The sequence below is a fragment of the Lepidochelys kempii genome, chromosome 3 (assembly GCF_965140265.1).
Source record: "Lepidochelys kempii isolate rLepKem1 chromosome 3, rLepKem1.hap2, whole genome shotgun sequence".
NCBI classification, from domain to species: domain Eukaryota; kingdom Metazoa; phylum Chordata; order Testudines; family Cheloniidae; genus Lepidochelys; species Lepidochelys kempii.
In genome coordinates this window covers 8,434,526-8,460,748 of record NC_133258.1, presented here as the reverse complement: position 1 = coordinate 8,460,748, position 26,223 = coordinate 8,434,526, and the positions used below count along the sequence as shown (strand labels likewise).

At 45.0% G+C, this 26,223-nt stretch overlaps 1 protein-coding gene across 6 annotated transcripts in view; it reads right to left on the bottom strand.

Annotated features, from left to right (window-relative positions):
* MSRA (methionine sulfoxide reductase A) overlaps nt 1-26,223 on the bottom strand; it is a 449,168-nt gene that overhangs the window by 336,250 nt on the left and 86,695 nt on the right. The window contains exons 1-2 of one of the 6 annotated variants that reach the window (XM_073335659.1): nt 2,273-2,425; nt 796-896 (exon numbers count right to left, since the gene is read on the bottom strand). The exons of 3 other annotated variants lie outside the window; for them this stretch is intronic. The gene's annotated coding sequence lies outside the window, so the exon portion shown is untranslated. Of the gene's footprint in view, nt 1-795; nt 1,591-2,272; nt 2,426-26,223 lie in introns of those variants that run through there. 2 more of the 6 variants (XM_073335661.1, XM_073335658.1) reach the window with 2 other exon arrangements.

Below are 26,223 nucleotides of genomic sequence, written 5' to 3'. Positions count from 1 at the left end.
CCAGCAATGCCCCTCTGCCATGTACATTGGCTAAACCAGACAGTCTCTAGAATAAATGGACACAAATCAGATATCAAGAATTGTAACATTCAAAAACCAGTAGGAGAACACTTCAATCTCCCTGGACACTCAACAACACACTTAAAAGTGGCAATTCTTCAACAAAAAACCTTCAAAAACAGACTCAAGAAGTTGCAGAACTGGAATTAATTTGCAAACTGGACACCATCAAATTAGGCCTGAATAAAGACTGGGAGTGGATGGGACACTACAAAAAGTAATTTTCCCTCTGCTGATACTCACACCTTCTTGTCAACTGTTGGAAATGGGCGACGTCCACCTTAATTGAATTGGCCTCGTTAGGACTGACACCTCCCCCCACATACACACACACACACACACACACACTTGGTAAGGCAACTCCCATCTTTTCATGTGCTGTAATACATATTCTGCTTACTGTATTTTTCACTCCATGCATCTGATGAAGTGGGTTTTAGCCCACAAAAGCTTATACCCAAATATATTTGTTAGTCTCTAAGGTGCCTCAAAGACTCCTCATTGTTTTTTCCCAAAAAATATTGAGCCTAGGACAGACAGTTGGTATGGAAAATTTCAGTCTGGTTAAAGAGTGGCAAAGTTATGTGATCTCAACCTCTTTGCACTGAAACTGCTGATGAGGCATTATCAGGTGAGGCTACAGTTTTAATAGGCCCTGGTTGCCACACCATTTGGACATCTCTTTTCCGAGTTGCACTTGAGGATATGGGGAGAAGCAGCAGCACCATTACCTACCATCATCAGCATCATCATGGTTGTCACAGTCACTCCATGACGGAACTGAGGAATTTACCACCACACATTTGAGCCTTTTTTACTGATCCTTGAAAGAATATCTGACCAGACAAAATGAGAAAAGGAATCAAACAATATTGCCATTTACAGGGCTGCAACACCTGAGATATACTGTTCACCTCGAGTATGTCAATTTCCATCCCCACCTTATTCCCAGCTGTTTGCTTTATGCTCAATAAGTATCTTCCTTAGGGAAGTCTTGCAAGGTTTGATTTGTGCAAGCTGGCTGAGACCAATGAAGAACAATATCCAAGCAGTAAAAATGGTGACTCCCACGAACTGCCAAGAGGAAAATCGGGTCAGCTCAGCCAAATATTCTCCAGCACCAAAGGAGTAACACTGCAGTCCAGGAACGGTTAGTTGGGTTGTGTGGCATGTGCTGCACCTGTGATCACCGAACAATTGAACTGCAAGCAACAAGTAGAAAATACATTCCAACTTGCTAATGGCTTGAAAAATATATCCAGGATCTACCAGCCCAAGGGCGAAGCACACTAGCCAGGGTGAAAAAAATATCTGTCACCCCACCAAAGCCATGACCACTGCAATTTAAAGGAATAAACCAGTTTTGTACTGTTTATTGTAAGATGCATTTATTTGTAATTGGGAAGTTGGCCCTGCATGACTTATCCTCAGTTCATAGTTGGAAGTTTTTTTCTTTGAAACTAAAAAGCCTAGAGACTCTTGTGTTAAAATAAGAGCTTAATTTCTGCAAAAGATGATGGTTCTCACCCAGGAAAACTTTCCACTCCATGTGGAAGAGTGGGTGAGTGGATTTTTCATGATGTTAGTAAGAAGAAGCGGAGCCACTTGGCTGTAGATTGTCCAACAGCTCATTACTGGAGAGCTGCACATTAGCTCTTGCATGCCAATGTTCAGGCAGCTTCCAACCTAATCTGCAGGAAAGTAATGTTTTAAAGGCTGGAATCCACTACATCAGTCTTGAAATGAGCATTCCCAAAACAGCATTTAGGGCTATCAGGGGTGTATGCACTAGAGTGGGGGTAGGCAACCTCTGGCACACGTGCCAAAGGCAGCACATGAGCTGATTTTCAGTGGCACTCACACTGCCCGGGTCTTGGCCACCAGTCCGGGGGGCTCTGCATTTTAATTTAATTTTAAATGAAGCTTCTTAAACATTTCAAAAACCTTATTTACTTTACATACAACAATAGTTTAGTTATATATTAAACACTTACAGAAAGAGACCTTCTAAAAAAGTTCAAATGTATGACTGGCACGCAAAACCTTAAATTAGAGTGAATAAATGAAGACTCGGCACACCACTTCTGAAAGTTGCCGACCCCTGCACTAGAGAATAATATTCAGCTGCAAGTAGCAGAGGGTGTTTGCTGAACTGTTGCACGGGACGCTGTCACAGACAGCCCGGGTAAAGTTCCCTCTGCTGGCCACTCACCAGGCTGCTGTGTTGGGTCCTAAAATGCTCGACCCCTGTGTTGGATCCCAACATGGTAGATTCATGTGCTTTTAAGCTTCCCTGGATCTCAGTAGGCTGTCTCTCTCCTTGACCTCTCCGGCATACTTCACTGGTATAGACTCTGTCTGCTACCTTTTCACAGAAATGAGATAATGCAGGTCAGCTGCCTCAGGGTCAGAATCAGTGTTGACCCTCCAAGTTTTCACAATAGTTTACATTCATCTTTTCCCAGAGCTCCAATCTTGTGAGCACTTTCGGTTTACAGATTAACTCTTCAGAGGCAAATGATACATAAAGCAAACAGATACACATATAGGCTTTGTAAACATTTCTAAACATAATTACTCTTTACTTAGATAGCAGGGAAGATGTATGGATTCAGTAGTAATAAAAGCCACATTCATTTCCCTGCATGGGTTTTTCTCATTACTCTGGAGCATTCTCAACATGTATCATAGAATCATAGAATATCAGGGTTGGAAGGGACCTCAGGAGGTCATCTAGTCCAACCCCCTGCTCAAAAGCAGGACCCATCCCCAATTAAATCATCCCAGCCAGGGCTTTGTCAAGCCTGACCTTAAAAACTTCTAAGGAAGGAGATTCCACCACCTCCCTAGGCAACGCATTCCAGTGTTTCACCACCCTCCTAGTAAAAAAGTTTTTCCTAATATCCAACCTAAACCTCCCCCACTGCAACTTGAGACCATTACTCCTTGTCCTGTCCTCTTCCACCACTGAGAATAGTCTAGAACCATCCTCTCTGGAACCACCTCTCAGGTAGTTGAAAGCAGCTATCAAATCCCCTCTCGTTCTTCTCTTCCGCAGACTAAACAATCCCAGTTCCCTCAGCCTCTTCTCATAAGTCATGTGTTCTAGACCCCTAATCATTTTTGTTGCCCTTCGCTGGACTCTTTCCAATTTATCCACATCCTTCTTGTAGTGTGGGATCCAAAACTGGACACAGTACTCCAGATGAGGCCTCACCAATGTCGAATAGAGGGGGACGATCACGTCCCTCGATATGCTCTCTATGCCCCTACTTATACATCCCAAAATGCCATTGGCCTTCTTGGCAACAAGGGCACACTGCTGACTCATATCCAGCTTCTCGTCCACTGTCACCCCTAGGTCCTTTTCCGCAGAACTGCTGCCTAGCCATTCGGTCCCTAGTCTGTAGCTGTGCATTGGGTTCTTCCGTCCTAAGTGCAGGACCCTGCACTTAACCTTATTGAACCTCATCAGATTTCTTTTGGCCCAATCCTCCAATTTGTCTAGGTCCCTCTGTATCCTATCCCTGCCCTCCAGGTATCTACCACTCCTCCCAGTTTAGTATCATCCGCAAATTTGCTGAGAGTGCAATCCACACCATCCTCCAGATCATTTATGAAGATATTGAACAAAACCGGCCCCAGGACCGACCCTTGGGGTACTCCACTTGACACTGGCTGCCAACTAGACATGGAGCCATTGATCACTACCCGTTCAGCCCGACAATCTAGCCAACTTTCTACCCACCTTATAGTGCAATCATCCAGCCCATACTTCTTTAACTTGCTGACAAGAATACTGTGGGAGACCGTGTCAAAAGCTTTGCTAAAGTCAAGATACAATACATCCACTGCTTTCCCTTCATCCACAGAACCAGTAATCTCATCATAGAAGGCGATTAGATTAGTCAGGCATGACCTTCCCTTGGTGAATCCATGCTGACTGTTCCTGATCACTTTCCTCTCATGTAAGTGCTTCAGGATTGATTCTTTGAGGACCTGCTCCATGATTTTTCCGGGACTGAAGTGAGGCTCACTGGCCTGTAGTTCCCAGGATCCTCCTTCTTCCTTTTTTTAAAGATTGGTACTACATTAGCCTTTTTCCAGTCATCCGGGACTTCCCCCGTTCGCCACAAGTTTTCAAAGATAATGGCCAATGGCTCTGCAATCACAGCCGCCAGTTCCTTTAGCACTCTCGGATGCAACTCGTCCGGCCCCATGGACTTGTGCACGTCCAGCTTTTCTAAATAGTCCCTAACCACCTCTTTCTCCACAGAGGGCTGACCATCTATTCCCCAGGTTGTGATGCCCAGCGCAGCAGTCTGGGAACTGACCTTGTTCGTGAAGACAGAGGCAAAAAAAGCATTGAGTACATTAGCTTTTTCCACATCCGCTATCACTAGGTTGCCTCCCTCATCCATTAAGGGGCCCACACTTTCCTTGGCTTTCTTCTTGTTGCCAACATACCTGAAGAAACCCTTCTTGTTACTCTTAACATCTCTCGCTAGCTGCAGCTCCAGGTGCGATTTGGCCCTCCTAATTTCATTCCTACATGCCCGAGCAATATTTTTATACTCTTTCCTGGTCATATGTCCAACCTTCCACTTCTTGTAAGCTTCTTTTTTATGCTTAAGATCCGCTAGGATTTCACCGTTAAGCCAAGCTGGTCGCCTGCCATATTTACTATTCTTTCGACACATCGGGATGGTTTGTCCCTGTAACCTCAACAGGGATTCCTAGAAATACAGCCAGCTCTCCTGGACTCCTTTCCCCTTCATGTTAGTCCCCCAGGGGATCCTACCCATCCGTTTCCTGAGGGAGTCGAAATCTGCTTTCCTGAAGTCCAGGGTCCGTATCCTGCTGCTTACCTTTCTTCCCTGTGTCAGGATCCTGAACTCAACCAACTCATGGTCACTGCCTCCCAGATTCCCATCCACTTTTGCTTCCCCTACTAATTCTTCCTGGTTTGTGAGCAGCAGGTCAAGAAAAGCGCCCCCCCTAGTTGGCTCCTCTAGCACTTGCACCAGGAAATTGTCCCCTACACTTTCCAAAAACTTCCTGGATTGTCTATGCACCGCTGTATTGCTCTCCCAGCAGATATCAGGAAAATTAAAGTCACCCATGAGAACCAGGGCATGCGATCTAGTAGCTTCCGCGAGCTGCCGGAAGAAAGCCTCATCCACCTCATCCCCCTGGTCCGGTGGTCTATAGCAGACTCCCACCACTACATCACTCCTGTTGCTCACACTTCTAAACTTAATCCAGAGACACTCAGGTTTTTCTGCAGTTTCGTACCGGAGCTCTGAGCAGTCATACTGCTCCCTTACATACAGTGCTACTCCCCAACCTTTGTCAGTATGTCAGTCCACTGGAAAGTCAAGGATACTCCCCTTATGCACATGGCTTCTCCTCTGAATTGTGGAATCTCTGGCTTTGATGTTGGCTGGTCACACAGTTAAACAGGATCCCTCTGCTACAAAAGCATGCTCTTCTCTATTTCTCTCTTGACCAATGCTTCCTGAGTGTCTCTATGAGTCTTCTTGACCACCCAATCTTGATAGTTTAAAGGCTAGCCTCAACACCATGGTTCTTTGTCCTCCTGTTTGGGGACTGTCTACTTTCCAAACCCTAGCCCTCTCCAGAGAAGTTGGAAATAACTGATTTCCCCTAGTATGCAGTTACTATTTTGTTCTCCTCAGGTAAAATCTATTCATGTGCTGATAGTTCGTAACAATCAGCCAATTCAGAAGTAGATATGTCAGCTGTCAAACTGTGAGGACATATGTATTTGGGTCCCACAGTGGTCTGTCCTGGGTACAGTACTAGTCAACATTTTCATTAATGACTTTGATAATGGAGTAGAAGTGTGGTTATAAAATCTGTGGATAATGCCAAGTTGGTAGGGTTGCTAGCACTTTGGAGAACAGGATTAGAATTCAAAATAACCTTGGGGAATTGGTCTGAAATCCACAAGATGAAATTCAGTAAGGACAAGTGCAAAGTACTACCCTTAGGAAGGAAAAATCAAATGCCCAACTACAAAATGGGGAATAACTGGTCAGGTGGTAGTACTGCTGAAAAGAATTTTGGGGCTATAGTGGATCAAAAATTGAACATGAGCCAACAATCTGATGCAGCTGCATAAAAGGCTAATATCATTCTAGGGTGTATTAACGGGAGTATTGTATATAAGACACAGTAGAATAATTACCTCCCCTACTCGGCACTGGTGAGGCCTCAGCTGGCATATTGCATCCAGTTTGGGTGCCCCAATTTAGGAAAGATGTGGACAAATTGGAGAAAGTCCAAAGGAGAACAATAAAAAAGTATAAGATTTAGAAAACCTGACCTATGAAAAGGATTATAAAACTGGGCATGTTTAGTGTTGAGGAAAAGACTGATTGGGGGATCTTATCATAGTCTTCAAATATGTTAAGGGCTGTTATAAAGAGGATGGTGATGAAGGTAGAACAAGAAGTAATTGGCTCAATCTAAAATAAGCAAGATTTAGGTTAGATATAAGGGAAACTTTCTAGCTATAAGGATAGCTAAGCTATGGAACAGGCTTCCAAATCAGATTGTGGAATCCCCATCACTGGAGGTTTTCAAGAACAGGTTAGATGAACGTCTGTCGGGGATGGTCCTGCTTCAGCACTGGGGGACTGGACTTAATGAACTCTTGAGGTCTCTTCCTGCCCTACTCTTCCGTGATTCTATGGTTTTATGTCCGTGCCAACGCTCTGTCTCCTTACCACAGACAGTTCATAAAATCATACTGGAATTCATAAGCTGTACATCGATTCAGATTCTCCAAATCATCACAGGTGATCAAGAACTTTCCAGCTATGCATAAAACTAGGGCCAAATGGTGCTATTTTGGCACTGACTTGCACTGGGGCTGGTCCAGAATTGCATCACCACGGCAGGAGCTCAGAGAGAGGTTGTAGGTCAAAATTGTGATTCGGGCCTTGAGAAGATTCCCTCCCTGAGCAATTGTGCACAGCACTGTGTGGAACTTGCCTGTCCATTACAATGGTACAAAGTGCTTCTGCTGCTATATTGAGTGCTCAGAGTGAGCCAGGCCATGACTCTATCCCCTCCACAATCCCTTTAGGTTGATGGAGTAATGGTCTCAAGTTGCAGTGGGGGAGGTTTAGGTTGGATATTAGGAAAAACTTTTTCACTGGGAGGGTGGCGAAACACTGGAATGCGTTACCTAGGGAGGTGGTAGAATCTCCTTCCTTAGAAGTTTTTAAGGTCAGGCTTGACAAAGCCCTGGCTGGGATGATTTAATTGGGGATTGGTCCTGCTTTGAGCAGGGGGTTGGACTAGATGACCTGCTGAGGTCCCTTCCAACCCTGATATTCTATGATTCTATGATTCTATGATGTGAAGACCCAGCAGCAACTGACATGAGTAGTGTCTGTGCTCCCTCAAACGTGAGGTACAGAAATTATTATAAAAACCCTGTGCATCGGATTGTAAACAAATAATAAAAGCAAGTGTTATGGGATCAAGCCTGATCTTACATGTGGAGGTACACACATTGCCAACTATCAGATTAAAATCAGCTACTTCAGATGTTTATGCCTTGCTGTAAGGTAGGTGATTTTAAAAGCTACACAGCAATGTACCTGCCTGTAGCTCAGGGTTGATTTTTAAATTAACTTGTCATTTTTAAAGAAACTACAAATGCTAGTTTATTCCGTTATTTTAGCATGTAGTGAATGGTGTATCAAAACAAATGTTCACTTCCTGTCTAAATAACAAAAATGATATTTTCCTATCACATAAATCTACTGCCTTATTTTTACATTGCCACTTCTCAAAATTACATGTTATGAATTATTCATGGAGTCCAATTTAATTAATTTACTTTTACTGAAGTTACATCTGATCCAGAAAGGGTTTGGTGTTTGTTTGTATTAAAGAATGTAACATATCCCACAAAAAAAAAAATTTCTTCTGTACAATTGAACACAAGACTGTGATGCATGGATGTTATTCTGTCAACAAGTGATGTTAGAGTAGAATAACACTAAGTAAGAATTATTAAAAACATAAAAGAGTTCCGTCTTTTTAAAGGCAGACAATGAGCTGGATTCAGGATGACACCTCCAAGCAGGATAATTAATGTGCAGAACGCATTCTTGTTAGGCTGGAAAAACATGCAGATAGTCCTTGGAGTTGAGAATGTTTATTTGGAAATAAGATGTGAAATTGGGCTGCGTCCCCCTTCCAAAGCCTTTTTACACTGTAAAAGTAGCACAGGAGAAACAGGAACCAAACCATTTGTCCAAGGCAGCAAGTGCAGTTCAAATGGATTTCGGAAACATACAATGGACATTTCATAAGAGAATGTCATATCCTCCTGGAGTAGTACATTTAGGAAAATATCTTTGTGGCAAGGCCTTGTTGGGGGAGAGAGAAAAGAAATATAAAAGTATAACCAAGGGACCCCAAGTTGATAAGAAGCAGGCGAAAGGATGACTAGAGGCACCTGATACCAGAGAATATCTGCAACATACAGCCCTGTCAGGTCAGGACAAGCCTGGGCCGGGGAGGGAAAGATGTGTTCTGTAGAAATGGAAGACTTTGCTTTTTCCCTCTAACTAACCCAAATGGTACCTATCTAAATTAACTTTTATAGAGTTTAAGACTATTATATTATGCAGACCATTTATTTCATTGTCTGATTTTGGCTTTATATGTTAAATAAATCTCATTTCATTGCAAGCCAGGTGGTAATGGACTGTTTGTGAATTGCACTCAGATCAGCCCGAAGAGGTGAAATACCCTTCAGCCTGTATAATAGTGTCTTTGGTGGTTTACGTGGCCTAGTGGTTAGCACACCTTGTACCCCCTCCCGGCAGGTTGATCTGACTGTCTTGGTCCTCCTCTAATCAAAGGTGCAGTGAGGCAGACAGGTAGTTCAAGTCCCTCCTGTCATGGGAGCAATGGTAGGGGAGCCTGGGCACCCACTCCATCAGGCTCTGATCCTAGGAGGCCCTAGGAGGGTCAATAGTGTCTGGCCCCCAAGATGCCTTCTGAGTTACCCTGCCTGGGTCACTTCCCAGCGCTGCTTTTCTCTGCCTGCCTTCAGTCCCAGATAAGGTGAAAAGAAAAGGTAACCCAACTGTCAGCCCTAATCGGGCTCAGCATACAGGCTGATTCCCTCAGGGAGGCTCCTCCGGCACTCTTGTCAAGAGTCTTCAGGGTAGGTCTGTCCTCCTCACCACCTTCCTCCCTTCTGAGCTGGGTTGCTCCCTTTTCAACGCCTTCACACATTTTTGAAACATGACTGTAGTTTTAAAAAGTCCATTCAAGAAATACGTCTTTGGTTTGCACTTGTAAAGATCCAGAGACCAACTATCTTATTTTAAGTCTCAGTCCCACAACTCCCATTGACTTCAATAAGCCCCTGGGCATCCAAACCTGTAGTCCTTACTCAGGCAAAATTTCCACTGAAGTTATTGGGAGTTTTGCCTGAATAGGCCCTGTAGGATTGGGCCCATGAGAGTGAAAGGAGTTGTACAGATAAATTATTGTGTGTATGAAGCAAAAGGATCTGGATCTATACAATACAGCTTTCCTTAAAAAAATTAATTAAAAAAGATCGGTAAACACTCTTTTAGAGCAGTTTTTCAACATAAAGAAGCCACATTTCAAAGAGCAATTAAGATTAGAGAAATGCTGCTTTTTAAAGATATTCCAGGACTGGATAGTATTAAAAAAATATCTTGTGGTTGGAACCCCCTGGCTTTCTGACATTCCAGATACCTTTTAAATTATTATTTTTTCTTTTAAACTTCCCTTTTATTTCTAAATATAAACCTGAACATCACCTAGAACTATGGGACACAGTAAAAAAGATTTGTTGATTTGTTTTGTCAGTCTAAAGTAGTGCACTGTGAGTATAATTGCACCAGAAAAACTCTGAGTCACGGTCAGTAAAGAGCACCTTGTCACAAATAGAAACAAAGATACTGTTATCAGCTTGCCTGAGCAGGGGGTGTCACACAAGTGAGCTCACCTAGTTTTCAACAGTCCAACCAATGTCTAACTCAGACTGGCCTGCGTCGGCCTTACACTCACACAAAGTAACTCAAAAGGTCTCTCAGTGACTTAAACGCAAAGTGTGGTCAACAATAGGCCATGACCTGGGTTATGGTAGAGGGAAGAGCAAGCCTGCCTCTCTGCCTCTACCCACTTTACCCAGAAACTGCCATTTGAGACAGGCAGCCAGCCCTTTTTATGTGACCTTCTGTGTCTTGATTGGCTACTGCCCGCTCCCAACCCTGCTAGCCACTGGAGGACCAAGTCTCACTTGTTCCATCAGTCGCTGACCCAGGGAGGCCCATTAAGCAACCCCTGAGGGCCAAACTCACTGCTCTCTTCTTAAAGGCAGCACCGTTCTGAGGCATACGTAGCATACGCAACTGTGTAGGGCACCCGAGAATTTGGGGCACCACTGGAACAGCAGGTAAGAGCGGGTCGGCCCCCGTAACCCAGCACGCACTGCAGTCTCCTTAGGCAGGAGCCGTATCCACAGAGCCAAATGTGCTGGCACATTCTGCGTGAGGGAGAGGATACGGAGGTCTCTGCGGGGAACTGTAACTCTCCGCCGCCATGCGGCAGGCCGGGTGGCTTGGTATCCTTTGTTGCCTCATCCCTCTCACCACCCTCGGGCTGTGACTGCTACTTCTTTAGTGCAAGTATAGTCCATCAGCACTACAGTCTGCTTAATTTGTTTAAACTGTTTTTAATAAAGTGCATGTGGCAAGTTTTCCAGTGCTGTAAGCTTATGTTTGTGTTGCTAAGAGCAAGTCGGGCATAGGGGCACCAGTTTAATAATACCCATAAATCCTAAGGACCGCCCTGCTTAAAAGGCTGCTTCCTGGGCCAGGGTACATCAAGACAGTGGAGTCTCTGGCAACCTCATTTGGACCCTGAGCGTTTCAGCAAGACCCAACAGTCAGACATCAGGAAAGAATTGTCTTTAGTAAGTCAGAGCCTTCCACATCTGGACTCCCATCACCAGCCATTGGAGATATTTCCTACTTGCAGTCACAGATCGCCTACATATCATTGTGGGCAGTCACATCATACCATCCCCCCCATAGATTTATCAAGCTCAATCTTGAAGCCAGATTCCTCCACCTGCCCCCGCCCCCAACTCCTGACAGAAGGGCTGCTTTGCACCTCTAGAGCAAAGCAACTGGCATACACCAGAGAACCAGAATTTTAATACTGCAATTTTTTAATACTGCAATTGTGAGAGATATTTTATTTATATTTATGGCTGTTTAAGGCACAACTTCTAAAATAGTTGCTGTGTATCTAAGATGCAGTGTAGCAGGCATCTGCCTGGTGGGTCTTGCCCAAATGCTCAGGGTCTAACTGATCGCCATATTTGGGGTCAGAAAGGAATTTTCTCCCAGGCCAGATTGGCAGAGACTCTGCGGGGGGGTTGCCTTCCTTTGTGGCATGGGGCATGAGTCACTTGCAGATTTGAACTAGTATAAATGGTGGATTCTCTGTAACTTGAAGTCTTTAAATCATGATTTGATGACTTCAGTAACTCCACCAGAGGTTAGGGGTCTGTTACAGGAGTGGCTGGGAGAGGTTCTGTGGCCTACAATGTGCAGGCGGTCAGATTAGATGATCATGATGGTCCCTTCTGGCCTTAAAGTCTGTGAGTCTGTGACATCTGGTCACAACATATGGAGAGTTCTTCAAGGGGCAGAGAGCCAATGTCATGTCAAAATGTGCCCTCCATCAAAATATATCTGTCCACCATCTTGACTTCTGGCAGAGTAATGTATGATTGCATATTCTGATGGGTTTAAGAACCGCCCTCATGATTTTCAGCCCTGGCCTCAAAGAGGGCACAGACAGCTTCAGCTGCAGTGGTCCTTACAAAATACTTGGAAATCAGGAAATTTAGAAAGTAGACAGAACTTATTTTTGCTGTTTTATTACTTACTGTAGATTAATAAACAAAAATGTGCCAGTTAAGGTTGGTCTATATGTCACATACCTAACAAAAAACCTAAAAAAACAAGGAAATGAAAAGTTAAGGCAACCCACGTTTTCCAAGATTAAGGGCTACCATTGGGTTTGTGTCCCATGCCCCTCAATATGTACCCTTCTTGGGGCAATGGTAAAAACTAATTAATGGGAATATTTTGATGGGCTCCCACTAACCAGCAAAATGTGACCTCCTCTGGATCAGGGTAAAAATGAATTATTTCCATATTTTGATGAGTTCCCCTGACTTGTCAAAGTGTGACTTCCGGGGCCATGGGCTGGACAAATTTTGATAGATTCCCCATACACTTCAAAGTGTGCATGCCTAAGTTCTGGGAATGAAAATGGGGGGAAGGCACATTTTGATAGGCTCCCCAAGTCCCTATACTTGCCAAAATGTTCCATCCTCAGGGCCAGGCATAAAATATATATGTGGGGGATACATTTTGATGGTATTCCAGTGTCCTTCAAAATGTTCCCATTGTGGCCATTGACCAGCAGTATAAATTAGAGAAGCCTTCAGGCTAGGACTATCTCACTCTTTCTCTAAGGTACATGCAGTATGTCAGCATTTTCAATTTTAGGGCATACTTTATTAAATCTTTTCCCCCTTGTCTCTTTTGTCCGTATTTCTTGCCATGCCTCAGATTTAATTAGTTCAGTTTTAATTCGATTTTTAAATTCCTGTTTACTTACTTACTTTCTCTGTCAATGTTTTCATTTTTACTTTTTCAGCCATTTTGTTTCCTGCTATCCCAACATGAACTGGGATCCATGCTATTCCAGTGTTTACTCCCATCTGTACGATTGTGTTGTTAGCAATATTTAATTAATTATATCATTTCTGCTATCTGAATTCCCATTTTGATAGCCAGATCCCAATAGTGAATTAGACAAGATGTCTATAGAGCTAGGTCGCACATCCAGCATAAAGCCAACATTATTCCTTCTAGTTTGTCTGTCATAACAGCTACAAATTTTATATTCTTATGGATTTTTTATTCCAAGTGTTGGGACACAGAATGCAGTCCCCATTCTCCCATTTTTTTCATCTTAAGACCCATCCATAAATATTTAGAAATGTTTGCCCCATTTAGCACATTTATATCAATTTGCTAAAATGAATACGTTTAGCTCTCCTCCCCTATTAATTTCATTATATAGTTCCACATTTATATTAGTGGACATGATTTTCCACCCATAATTCATTTTCACATATGTGATGCTATATGATTGAAACATGACTATTTACATAATGAATATTGCCACTGTTAGACAATTGTAACAAATCTTTTACAAAGTGTATCATGTAAGGTGTCAATGAAAAAGTTATAATTTGCTAAGCATGATTATCCTGTTTATATGCATGTATCATCAACATACATGAAGTTATGAATATGGGCTATATAGATGTGTATTTCAAATATGTTTGCTCCTGGGATAACACCCACAAGTAATGTACATCCAGTCTGGCCAGCAGATTGTGAATGAACAATTCAAGTTGATGGCCCATTAAAGAACACTTAACTCTCTCTATGGGCCATAGAAGAACCTTGTCCCTGCCCAGTGAACTTTCCTATGGACATCTTAGCCAGAATATGGGTAATAGCTGCTCCAGTGAGTTATCAAAGCATGCAAGGACATGTGACTGCTCATGTGACCCTGGACTCCATCTTGTGCCTGTAATTTTCCAGGAATAAGACTAAGAGCATTCCCTCCACATGGGAGAAAATATAAAAGACTCTGGAAGCATCTCCATTTTGCCCCTTTCCTGCACTGATCTGTGGACTATGGATTTAACACTAAAAGGAAAATTCCAACCAATTAACAGAGGAACTTCCAATCTTTTGGAAGTTACCAGGGACTTTACAAACCAGAAGTTTAGTCCATCACTACTAAAAACCTAATACAAGAACTTTGCAACAATTGTAGGTATATGATCTATTAACCCTTTTTAATTCTATTTCTGTATTTCTTATATATACATCTTTAGATTTTAGATATAAAAAGATTGGCAGCAGCATGATTATTGGCTAAATTCTGAGTTATATATTGACCTAATTATGTGGCTGATCTCTTGGGATTAGCGGACCCTATATGTGATGAAATTGGATTTCAGTAACCAGTCATCATAAAGTCTAGTGTCTGGACGGTGAAATAAGTTCTGGAATGCCTAAGGAGACTGCATTCTGACTTCTTGTTAACCAGTGTGGTGAAACATAAGTTTACTTTTGTTACTGGCTTGGTATATCTAATGGAAGAATAACCACCAGTTTGGGGTAAGTCTGCCTTATTTCTCAGCAGTTTGTCCTGAATCTGGTATTCTCAGCTGTGACCCACTGAGGCAGGGTGACATCCTGGCTATATACGCTAATTTCTTTTAGGTCTTTCTTTTCTCCTAGTTCCTTAATCCACACTTTAATCCTATTGACATGAGGCATTTTTTGGTTCCCCCCGTCCTGCATTTTGTCCACTGAATTCCCAGCATTCTTCATTTATTTGTTTTGTGTTTCCGTCTTCTCCATTTCCCATAACTTTTTCCCCAAAGGTTAAGTCCAGTAAATTTCACCAGCAACTATCTGCATTACACACAAAGGTGTCATTAGCACTGAAATAAGCCAAGTTCTCTCCTTTTTATTTCCCCTACAGGCTTGGCTGCAGATATAGCAGGGCAGAGCTAGCTGGGTCCATTGGCTCTCTTTAACCCTTTCTCTGCTGGTGTGTGGCCTTGCTGCTCCATCACAGGCAAATTCAAAACTAATTAAAGGAAATATTTGTTCACATAGTACATAATTGGACTGTGGAACTCATTGCCACAAGACAGCAATGAGTACAACAGTTTAGCAGGACGCAAAAAGGGATTAGACAGCTATATGCATAGCAAGAATATCCAGACTTATCCAGTAAATATTGAAACACAAGAGTTTTTGAAGGGATATAAATCTCGTGCTCCAGGGCATAAACCAACTTCTATCTATTAAGGATTACAATTCAATTTTCCTGAGGGTAGGATATCCCACAACTACAAGTTGCAGGAATAGGTCCTTTGTCAGTACTTTTTAAGGGCCAGAATCTGATCACCATTTTCGGCAGAAAGTCCAGATGGGGTCGTAGTTGAATTTTGTCCTTGTAGAACACTGCATATGGCAGCTCCAATATCAGGGCTTTAATCTCCGATACTCATCTCGCTGAAAGTGACCTTCCATGACAGGTGGGAAAGGGAGCAGAAGCCCATAGGCTCAAAAGCCAGGCCTGTGAGCCTAGAAAGAACCAAGTTAAGGTCCCACTATGGGACAGGAGCCCAGACCAGCAGGAAGAGCCTCTCAAGGCCTCTCAGGAATCTGACTGACATGTCACACAAGAACACCATCTGAAATTGGATTGGCGGGTGGAAAGAGGAGATAACCACAAGATGCACCCTGATGGAAGAAAGGGCCAGCCCCTGGTTCTTAAAATGAAGCAGGTAATCTAAGGTAGATTGTAAGAAGGAGCATGATGGAGAGAAGCTATGCTCAGACGCCCAGTGGGAGAACCTTGTCCACTTGGCCAGGTAAGATGCTCTAGTCGAAGGCTTCCTGCTTTCCACGAGTAATTGTGGACCTCATTAGAGCATCTCTAGAACCTCCTCCAGGTTCAAGCAGGCAGCATCCACACCGTGAGGTGGAGGGAGGTGAGGTTGGGGTGTAGGAGGCACCCATGATCTTGCAAAATCAGATCTGGTCGGTCAAGAAGGGGCCAGGGAGCAGTCGCCACCAGGTCCATCAGCATGCCGAACCAATGTTGGTGCGGCCACACTGGGTTGACCATGATGACTTGGGCCTTGTCTCTCTTGATCTTTCACAGGACTCTGCTCATGAGCAGGATCGGCAGGAACGCATACATCAGACCCCGCAACCATGACAGGAGGAAGGCATCAGAGAGAGAGTCCTTGCCCACACCCTGCAGGGACAGAACTGATGACATTTCCTGTTCTATTTGGTGGTGAACCGGTCTACTTGGGGAGTTCCCCATCTCTGGAAGAGCATTCAAGCTACCTTCAGATGGAGCAACCACTCGTGGTGAGAGGAAAAGGACCTGCTGATGTGATCTGCCAGCGTGTTCCTGACACCGGGGAGGTGACAGGCCTCCAGGAGGATCACATGCTTGATGCAGAAATCCCACAATCAGAGGGCCTCTTGACAGAGAGTCGACAAGCATGCTCCCCCTTCCCTCTTAATGTAGAACATCGATGCCATATTGTCCATCAACACTCTCACCACCTTGCCTGACGGATGCAGTAGGAAGACCCTGCAGGCCAAATGTACCACTCTGAGCTCCTTGAAGTTTATGTGCAATATCATTTCCTCTGGGGACCACATCCCTTGGGTCTATAACTCGCCTAGATGCTCTCTCCAACTGATGTCTGAAGTGTCCGATATCAGTTCGACCAAGTGGCGCGGGTTGTCGAACAGAACTCTTTCCAGGACAGCCTTGGGGTCGGTCCACCATTGCAGGGAGATAAGTGTCACCCCAGTAGGATGGTAATGACTTTGTCAAGGTGATCTATGGACTTGGAATAGACTGTCACCAGCCACTGCTGAAAGGGTCACATTTTGAGCCTTGCATGGTGGACGACATACGAACATGCTGCCATGTGGCCCAGCAAATGAAAGACATACCTGGGCTGTGGTTAGAGGGAACCCAGAGACCCCTGCAATGAGGTCCACCATGATCTGGAACCTCTCCTGTGGCAGAAAAGCTCTGGCACAGGTGGAGTCGAGCACCGCTCCGATGAACTCTATCCTCTGCACAACTTCCCTTTGGACTTGGGATCTGGAGCGACCTTTGACTAGCCAGTCATCGAGATTCAGATATATTTGAATACCCCGACATCTGAGGTAAGCTGATACCACTGACATGCAATTGGTAAACACCTTTGGCTCTGTTGCTAGGCTGAAAGGGAGGACTGAAAATTGGTAGTGGTCTGATCCCACCATGAAGTGTAGGAAGTGTCTGTGTCCTTGGAAGATCGCTACATGAAAGTATGCATCCTTCAAGTCAAGGGCAGCATACCGGTCTCCTGGATCGAGGGAGGGGATGATGGAGGCCAGGGAGATCATGCAGAACTTCAACTTCTTTAGGTATTTGTTGAGGTCTCACAGGTCCAGGATGGGTCATAGACCACCCTCGGCCTTTGGGATTAGAAAGTACCGGGAGTAGAACCCCTTGTTCCTGTACTCACAAGGAACTTCTTCCACCACTCCCAGCTGCAGCAGGCCCTTCACCTCCTGCATGAGGAGACTTTCATGAGAAGGGTCCCTAAAGAAGGACAGGGAAGGGGGGTAAAAGATGGGGTGGTGGGGTAGAAAGAAACTGGAGGGTATAGCCCTGGGCCACTATGTTGCAGATTCAATGGTCTGAAGTTATCGCGGTCCATGCAGGAAAGAAAAAAGAAAGGCAGTTGGAGAAACGTAGGGAGGATGGATACAGGGTACAGTCTGGTAGGTTACCCTTGGGCGCACCCTCAAAATGCCCACTTGCCACCCTGCATGCTGCGGGTGGCCCGTGACTGGGTAGAGGGCAGAGGTTGGTGGCTCTGGCAATGTTTGTAGCCTCTGCTCTTCTTATGAGCCATCTCCTGCCTGGTTTTGCTCCCTTGAGCCTGTGGCTGTTGCAGCTTGAAGCGCTTATGGGCCAGACCTGGGTCATAGAGCCCTAGAGTTTTCAATGTAGTACAGGAGTCCTTCAACCAGTGTAGTTTATTGTCTGTCTGCTCAGCAAACAGCACCTGGCCATCGAAAGGAAGGTCCTGTATTGACTGCTGGGCTTCCATCGATAAGTCCGAGAGAAGAAGCTCGGACGCCCTCTCCATGGAGATGGCCGAGGCCATGGTGCGGAGTCCACTGCATCCAAGGCTGCTTGAAGGGCCGCCCTGGAACTCCTTCCTGGTGTCCACGGGAAACAAATCTTCAAACTTGGCCATGGCTTGCCACATATTAAAGTCATAGCAGCCAAGGAGGGCTTTGTGGTTAGCCACCCTCAACTGGAGGCTGGAGGATGAATACATTTTGCATCATCTTTGAGTCTTTATTCTTAGGTGTAGCTCCCAGTTGGCCTTGCCTCTCCCGCTCATTAACAGCCGCTACTACCAGGGAGCTTGGGGACGGGTGGTATAAAGGTACTCATGACCCTTAGCCAGCACAAAGTACTTTCTTTCTGCCCTCTTGGAGATGCGGGGCTCTGCCACAGGGCATTTGTCATCTTTGACACCCCCTCATGCAGGGGCAGTGCCACCCTGGCCAGTGCCATCAAGCAGAGGACATCAAATAGGGAGTCCAACGGCTCCTCTAGCTTCTCCGCCTGGAGTCCCATGTTAGAGGCAACTCTTTTCAACAGCTCCTGATGAGCCTTGGCATCATCCTGAGGAACTGGGTGGGGGGGACCCGCAATCACCTCATCAGGTGAAAATGAGAAAGAAGCCGACACCATGGGGTCTGTCACATCCATTGGTGGTCCAACCAGCTGTTCCCCGGGGTCCGTGTGAGCCTGAAGGATACTCCCTTCAGGGATATCTGCCTCCAGAGAAGAGTGGGATACCAAGGCCGATAGTTTGTCCGAGGCCCCCATCACTGACCTAAGCTCTTGTGAAGGCTGGATACAGCCTCAGAGGTTCCACGGGTACCAGGCAGCCAGCCACTGGCCCTGGGACCATGGAGCAGTTGGCAGTACCACCAATGTTGATGGTGCCACTGGTCCCGGGGTTTGGCCCACCAGGAACGACTTCTGCCTGGTGCCGGAGCTCAAGGATGAGTGGTTGTTCTCAGGTGACCACGAGCAGGTGGACTGGTGACCCCGATTGCTGCGGTGCCGATTGCTGTGCCTTGATGGGGAGCTTTCTGCTCAGGATGAGTCCCCTCTGCAGGTCCTCGGAGACTGGCAGTGTTTGGCGGATTGGTGACAGCATTCCATGATCTGTGCCTCATGCTGCTCGACCAGTACCAGGATCTGGAGTGGGACCGGGAGCTGGAGTGGGTTGGTCGCCAGGAAGACCTTCTTCCCAACTGAAGGGATTCGTGTTGTGGCAGCGTGTACCAGAGAACCGATGACCAGTGATTCCGCTTCTGGGATCGACTGTGTTGGGTCCACGATCGGTGCCAAGCCAACGGTGAAGCGCTGGGCCAGTCTCGGTGGTGTTGATGCCAGGAGGGGCACACCTCTACGGGCCTGTTCCAGGTCACCAGTGAAACATGTCTCGAGCCATGTGGGCGGTGCCCTGAGTCTGGAGACCAACAAGGGCTTCGCCACGCCTGCCTCCCTGCATTCAAGGCCTGGTGGCTCTGCGTGGCCAAGCACTAGCGGGACGTCCCTAGCGAGGGGGAGCAGTACCACTGAGATGGGGACTTACAAAAAGGTACCAAGGTGGGTTTACCCTTGGATCAGGGTACCGCTGTAGCCAGTGTATGTGACATCAGTAGCGCTCGGATATCATGCACTGCTGGCAGGGCCTCAGGCACCAACAGGACCTCTAACTGACAAAGGCCCGTGTCACTGCCTGGCATTGCAGGCATGGGTCGGGGTGGGCTAGACCACTCGTCCTGAGCCGAAGGCCAACTCCTGGTTGGAGGTACTAAGCCACCCTCCTCGGGACTTGGCTCCCCTCCTGCCCTCTCCTTCCCCTTGCAGGATGTAGGAGATCTTCCTCTCCAGGTCTTCTTTTGTCGCTTGGCAGGTGCTGGAGAGAGGGATCAGTGAAATCATAGAAATCATAGAATATCAGGGTTGGAAGGGACCCCAGAAGGTCATCTAGTCCAACCCCCTGCTTGAAGCAGGACCAATTCCCAGTTAAATCATCCCAGCCAGGGCTTTGTCAAGCCTGACCTTAAAAACCTCTAAGGAAGGAGATTCTACCACCTCCCTAGGTAACGCATTCCAGTGTTTCACCACCCTCTTAGTGAAAAAGTTTTTCCTAATATCCAATCTAAACCTCCCCCACTGCAACTTGAGACCATTACTCCTCGTTCTGTCATCTGCTACCATTGAGATCAGTCTAGAGCCATCCTCTTTGGAACCCCCTTTCAGGTAGTTGAAAGCAGCTATCAAATCCCCCCTCATTCTTCTCTTCTGCAGGCTAAACAATCCCAGCTCCCTCAGCCTCTCCTCATAACTCATGTGTTCCAGACCCCTAATCATTTTTGTTGCCCTTCGCTGGACTCTCTCCAATTTATCCACATCCTTCTTGTAGTGTGGGACCCAAAACTGGACACAGTACTCCAGATGAGGCCTCACCAATGTCGAATAGAGGGGAACGATCACGTCCCTCAATCTGCTCGCTATGCCCCTACTTATACATCCCAAAATGCCATTGGCCTTCTTGGCAACAAGGGCACACTGCTGACTCATATCCAGCTTCTCGTCCACTGTCACCCCTAGGTCCTTTTCCGCACAACTGCTGCCTAGCCATTCGGTCCCTAGTCTGTAGCTGTGCATTGGGTTCTTCCGTCCTAAGTGCAGGACCCTGCACTTATCCTTATTGAACCTCATCAGATTTCTTTTGGCCCAATCCTCCAATTTGTCTAGGTCCTTCTGTATCCTATCCCTCCCCTCCAGCGTATCTACCACTCCTCCCAGTTTAGTATCATCCGCAAATTTCCAGTGCCAGTGGAATGGTCCACACCAACGCTGCGGTGCTCAGGGCAGAGTCGGACCTCGACTGCTCTGGTGCCGGAATTAGAGCCGAATCCATTAGGAGCGCTTTGAAACAGATGTCTCGCTACTTCTTTGTCCGAGGTTTGAAGGACTTGCAGATATGGCACTTGTTGCTTATATGCAACTTGTCCAGACACCTTAAACAACTGTTTTGTGTATCACGAATGGGCATTGGTTTTTTGCAGCGATCGCAGGGCTTAAAGCCTGGGGACCGGGGTATGTCCCATCCCTAGGCTAAGTCCCAGTTGGGACTAAGCAAGTAAAACACACTAACACCAAGACACTAAGGGTAACTGTTAACTATGTACAACTATTTTACAAGAAAAGTTCGTAACACTGAACAAAGCGAAAAAGGCTAGCCAAAGCAGCAAATGTTCCAGCACCGTCACTGGCAGCAAGAAAGAATTGAGAGCAGGGGGGAGCCAGCAGTGCCCTTATACTGCGGCATGTGCGCGCCACTCCAGAGGGCACCAGAGCCAGTCCCCTACAGATACCACTGAGGGAAAAGCATCCGGCACCAATGCATGTGGCGAGCACACACACCTAATATGGAATTGACATGAGCAAGCACTCGAATAAGAATTATGTGGTATTGTACTCATTCCTCCACCTCCGAGGTCCTCTCCCCTTCCAGCCTCCACCCACACACTGGCCAGTGTAACACAACCAGTACAGTATTCCTTCTTATTTATGTTATTACATTTAAATTTACACACAAAAGATTTTTATATTGAAAATGCATAAACTTCGTTGTAAAAGGAAAGCTGTAACTTTTGACACCTGAACAAAGGATACTTGGGGCTTTTGGACACCCAGGAATGTAGGGGAGTCAGTTTTGGATTTTGGCAATTGGGATGCATCTAAGGTTTTTCTTACTGGGAAAGGGATGTGTCTCTACTTTCCTTCTCCCTTTTGGGCAAGGGCAGAGGAGATTAAATTTGGAGAGATGAGAGGTTTGAACTCTTCATTCACCACCTGAGAGCAACTTGCTGTTCTACTCCATCATAGAATCATAGAATCATAGAATATCAGGGTTGGAAGGGACCCCAGAAGGTCATCTAGTCCAACCCCCTGCTCGAAGCAGGACCAGGAGCAGATCCCACTCCATCATCTGCTGTTATAGCCAAAAACAATGGAGAAGCTTAAAGTTTCTGCTAAAATGATCAGTTATATAGTTAGCCATTTTAAAGCGTTCTGTTTACATTTAAAGTAGCATTTTTAGGCTTCAGAGTTAATAACTTCTGACTTCTCAAAGCTATTGTTTTCCGCTGCCTGCAGACTTAGGCAGACATCATTGTATTAGTTACATTTGATTCACATTTTAAAATCATGCTTTGACAACTATAAGGACAAGAGCTTTATTTTTTTTAATAAAATCAAATCCTGGAGCACAATTATGCAGAAAATTAAAAAAGGACAATCATGCAGCAAATTACATGATTGTATAATTGCATTATATACAGGGCCATGATTACAACACCCCAGACAGAATAATATTATGAATTAGCATGCTCTGCTTTACACAGGACATGCTGTTCTCTGAGCTGATCATCTCTTCACGCTGTGCATGTCATGTAAGCTCCGTGATGCAACAGCATGATAGATGATTGTGCCTGTTTTGTGGGTTCAATATTCTTGTGTGTTTTTAACTGTGTGAAATTTGATGTGAGGTAACTTGGCAGAAAGACCCCCTTAGGGCTGAGAATTCATTAGCATACTAAAGCAACTTGCTCCAACAAAGATGTTAACCCAGAAGCCCATGGGAATAGGGAAGGATTCTTTCAAATGTCTCACATTGCTCCTTTTGAAGTGGAGGAAAGACTTTTGAAATGGTCATATAAACAGGAGGAATTGAAAGATTGAATCTCCTATCACTTACCCTAGTTTTGTAACAGTATAGCTCAGCTGACTTCATTGGAATTACTCTTGATTTATACCAATACATACATTAATTTACAGAGGAAGAATCAGGCTGTCTGTATTTGTATAAATGCACTTACAAGAACATAAGAATGGTCACAGTTGGTCAGACCAAAGGTCCATCTAGCCCAGTATCCTGTCTTCTGACAGTGGCCAATGCCAGGTGCCCCAGAGGGAATGAACAGAACAGGTAATCATCAAAAAGAAAAGGAGTACTTGTGGCACCTTAGAGACTAACCAATTTATTTGAGCATGAGCTTTCGTGAGCTACAGCTCACTTCATCGGATGCATACCGTGGAAACTGCAGCAGACTTTATATACACACAGAGACCATGAAACAATACCTCCTCCCACCCCACTGTCCTGCTGGTAATAGCTTATCTAAAGTGATCATCAAGTTGGGCCATTTCCAGCACAAATCCAGGTTTTCTCACCCTCCGCCCCCCCACACATAAACTCACTCTCCTGCTGGTAATAGCCCATCCAAAGTGACACTCTCTTCACAATGTGTGTGATAATCAAGGTGGGCCATTTCCTGCACAAATCCAGGTTCTCTCACTCCCTCACCCCCCTCCAAAAACCACACACACAAACTCACTCTCCTGCTGGTAATAGCTTATCCAAAGTGACCACTCTCCCTACAATGTGCATGATAATCAAGGTGGGCCACTGAAGGATGACCCAACACTCTCACAAATCTTGGGAGACAGGCCAGTCCTTGCCTACAGACAGCCCCGCAACCTGAAGCAAATACTCACCAGCAACCACATACCACATAACAGAACCACTAACCCAGGAACCTATCCTTGCAACAAAGCCCGTTGCCAACTGTGCCCACATATCTATTCAGGGGACACCATCACAGGGCCTAATAACATCAGCCACACTATCAGAGGCTCGTTCACCTGCACATCCACCAATGTGATATATGCCATCATGTGCCAGCAATGCCCCTCTGCCATTTACATTGGTCAAACTGGACAGTCTCTACGTAAAAGAATAAATGGACACAAATCAGATGTCAAGAATTATAACATTCATAAACCAGTCGGAGAACACTTCAATCTCTCTGGTCACGCAATTACAGACATGAAGGTCGCTATCTTAAAACAAAAAAACTTCAAATCCAGACTCCAGCGAGAAACTGCTGAATTGGAATTCATTTGCAAATTGGATACTATTAATTTAGGCTTAAATAGAGACTGGGAGTGGCTAAGTCATTATGCAAGGTAGCCTATTTCCCCGTTTTTTCCTACCCCCCCCCCCAACGTTCTGGTTAAACTTGGATTTAAACTTAGAGAGTGGTCAGTTTGGATGAGCTATTGCCAGCAGGAGAGTGAGTTTGTGTGTGTGTGTGTGTGTGTGTGTGTGTGTGTTTCCCGGCGGGGGGGGGAGGAGTGAGAAAGCCTGGATTTGTGCTGGAAATGGCCCACCTTGATTATCATGCACATTGTAGGGAGAGAGTGGTCACTTTGGATAAGCTATTACCAGCAGGAGAGTGAGTTTGTGTGTGTGTGTATGGGGGTGGGGGGGTGAGAAAACCTATCATGCACATTGTAGGGAGAGTGGTCACTTTGGATAAGCTATTACCAGCAGGAGAGTGAGTTTGTATGTGGGGGGGGGGGGCGGAGGGTGAGAAAACCTGGATTTGTGCTGGAAATGGCCCAACTTGATGATCACTTTAGATAAGCTAATACCAGCAGGACAGTGGGGTGGGAGGAGGTATTGTTTCATGGTCTCTGTGTGTATATAATGTCTTCTGCAGTTTCCACGGTATGCATCCGATTAAGTGAGCTGTAGCTCACGAAAGCTCATGCTCAAATAAATTGGTTAGTCTCTAAGGTGCCACAAGTACTCCTTTTCTTTTTGCGAAGACAGACTAACACGGCTGTTACTCTGAAAGGTAATCATCAAGTGATCCATCCCCTCTTGCCCATTCCCAGCTTTTGGCAAACAGAGGCTAGGGACACCATCCCTGTCCATCCTGGCTAATAGACATTGATGGACTTATCCTCCATGAATTTATCTAGTTCTTTTTTGAACCTGTTATAGTCTTGGCCTTCACAACATCCTCTGGCAGGGAATTCCACACATTGACTATGTGTTGTGTGAAAAAAATACTTCCTTTTGTTTGTTTTAAACTGCTGCCTTTTAATTTAATTTGATGACCCCTAGTTCTTGTGTTATGAGGAGTAAATAACACATCCTTACTTTCTCCACACCAGTCATGATTTTATAGACCTCTGTCATATCCCCCCATGTACTAATGACAATCATGTCCCAAAATGCTAATGAAATGTTGTCCCCTCACTCTGGGGGGCCTCACTGACAAGCAGAACAGAAGTCCTTTATGCAGAAAAATCTGCACAGAAAAAAGAAGAGTGACACTAGAAGCTCATTTAAACCACCCACCCGTAGGCTGTGAACTACAGAATGACCTATTGGAGATGGGACTCAGTGCCAGGCATGCTCTGTTGTAACAGCCTGTGAGACCATGATACTGCTACTAATATACAAGGATTACAGCTATCAAACTTTAACCTTTTAATTAAGTCTCATAGTCATAGCCCATACTAGCATGAGTTTTCATAACCTACATCTAGATGAGAAAATGTAAATGCTCTTCATTGTTTTCATGGGGGGGGGTTCTATCTAGTTCTAAAGCTGTATTTGGTTTAAGTGCAAGTTTTATTTAGTTTTTATTGTTAATGTTGAGCAGTTGAGAGAATCTGTATCAGCAAGGAAACAAGAGAAACCTGGTAGGGCTAGTTGGTCCAGAGGTATTCAAGGTCTAAGGCGGCAAATGGGGGGCTATGGTCTCTGCCCATACATATGCCACAGATAAATGACAGGTCCATATTGGCACAAAGTGAGCCCACAGACCTTAGGAATGCTGGAACATTGTTACCCACTGATTGTTATAAAAGGTCATTCAGAATACTTCTTAAACATCTTTTCCCTTTTAAATATACTCAGGCACAAGGTTTTAACATTCTGTATTTTTCATTACTTTATTGGACTAAAGTAAAATTACATTAATTGGCCATAAGAAATAGCAAGCTGAGCTCTAGATACATATACAAGTAGAAAAACTATCAACATTTAGTAAGGCACTTTCAATCCAGATGCTTATTCCCAATCACTCATAACTTTCTCAAAAATGCCTTGAGACTCAAATTTCTCAGGCTTAATCTCAGTCCAGAAGGAAATTCATTTGTAAAACTTTTTAAAACTCTATTTATCTATTATGAATGTTCAGCCCTGGAAAAGAGCAGGCTTTCTCATTTAGAGGGCTTCTTTTTCATTTCCACCTAGGCTACAAACGCTAGCTTCTCTTGGGGGTAGCATGTTAGGAGATAAGGCACTGAACTGGGAGTCAGGATACCTGAGTTATATTCCCAGCTGGGCTGCTGTGTGACTTTAGGCAAGTCATTTGATCTCTCTGTGGTTGTTTCTCCTCCCACCCTTTGTCTCTCTTGTCTATTTAGATTCTAAATTCTTCAGAACAAGCACAGTCTTGTTATCTG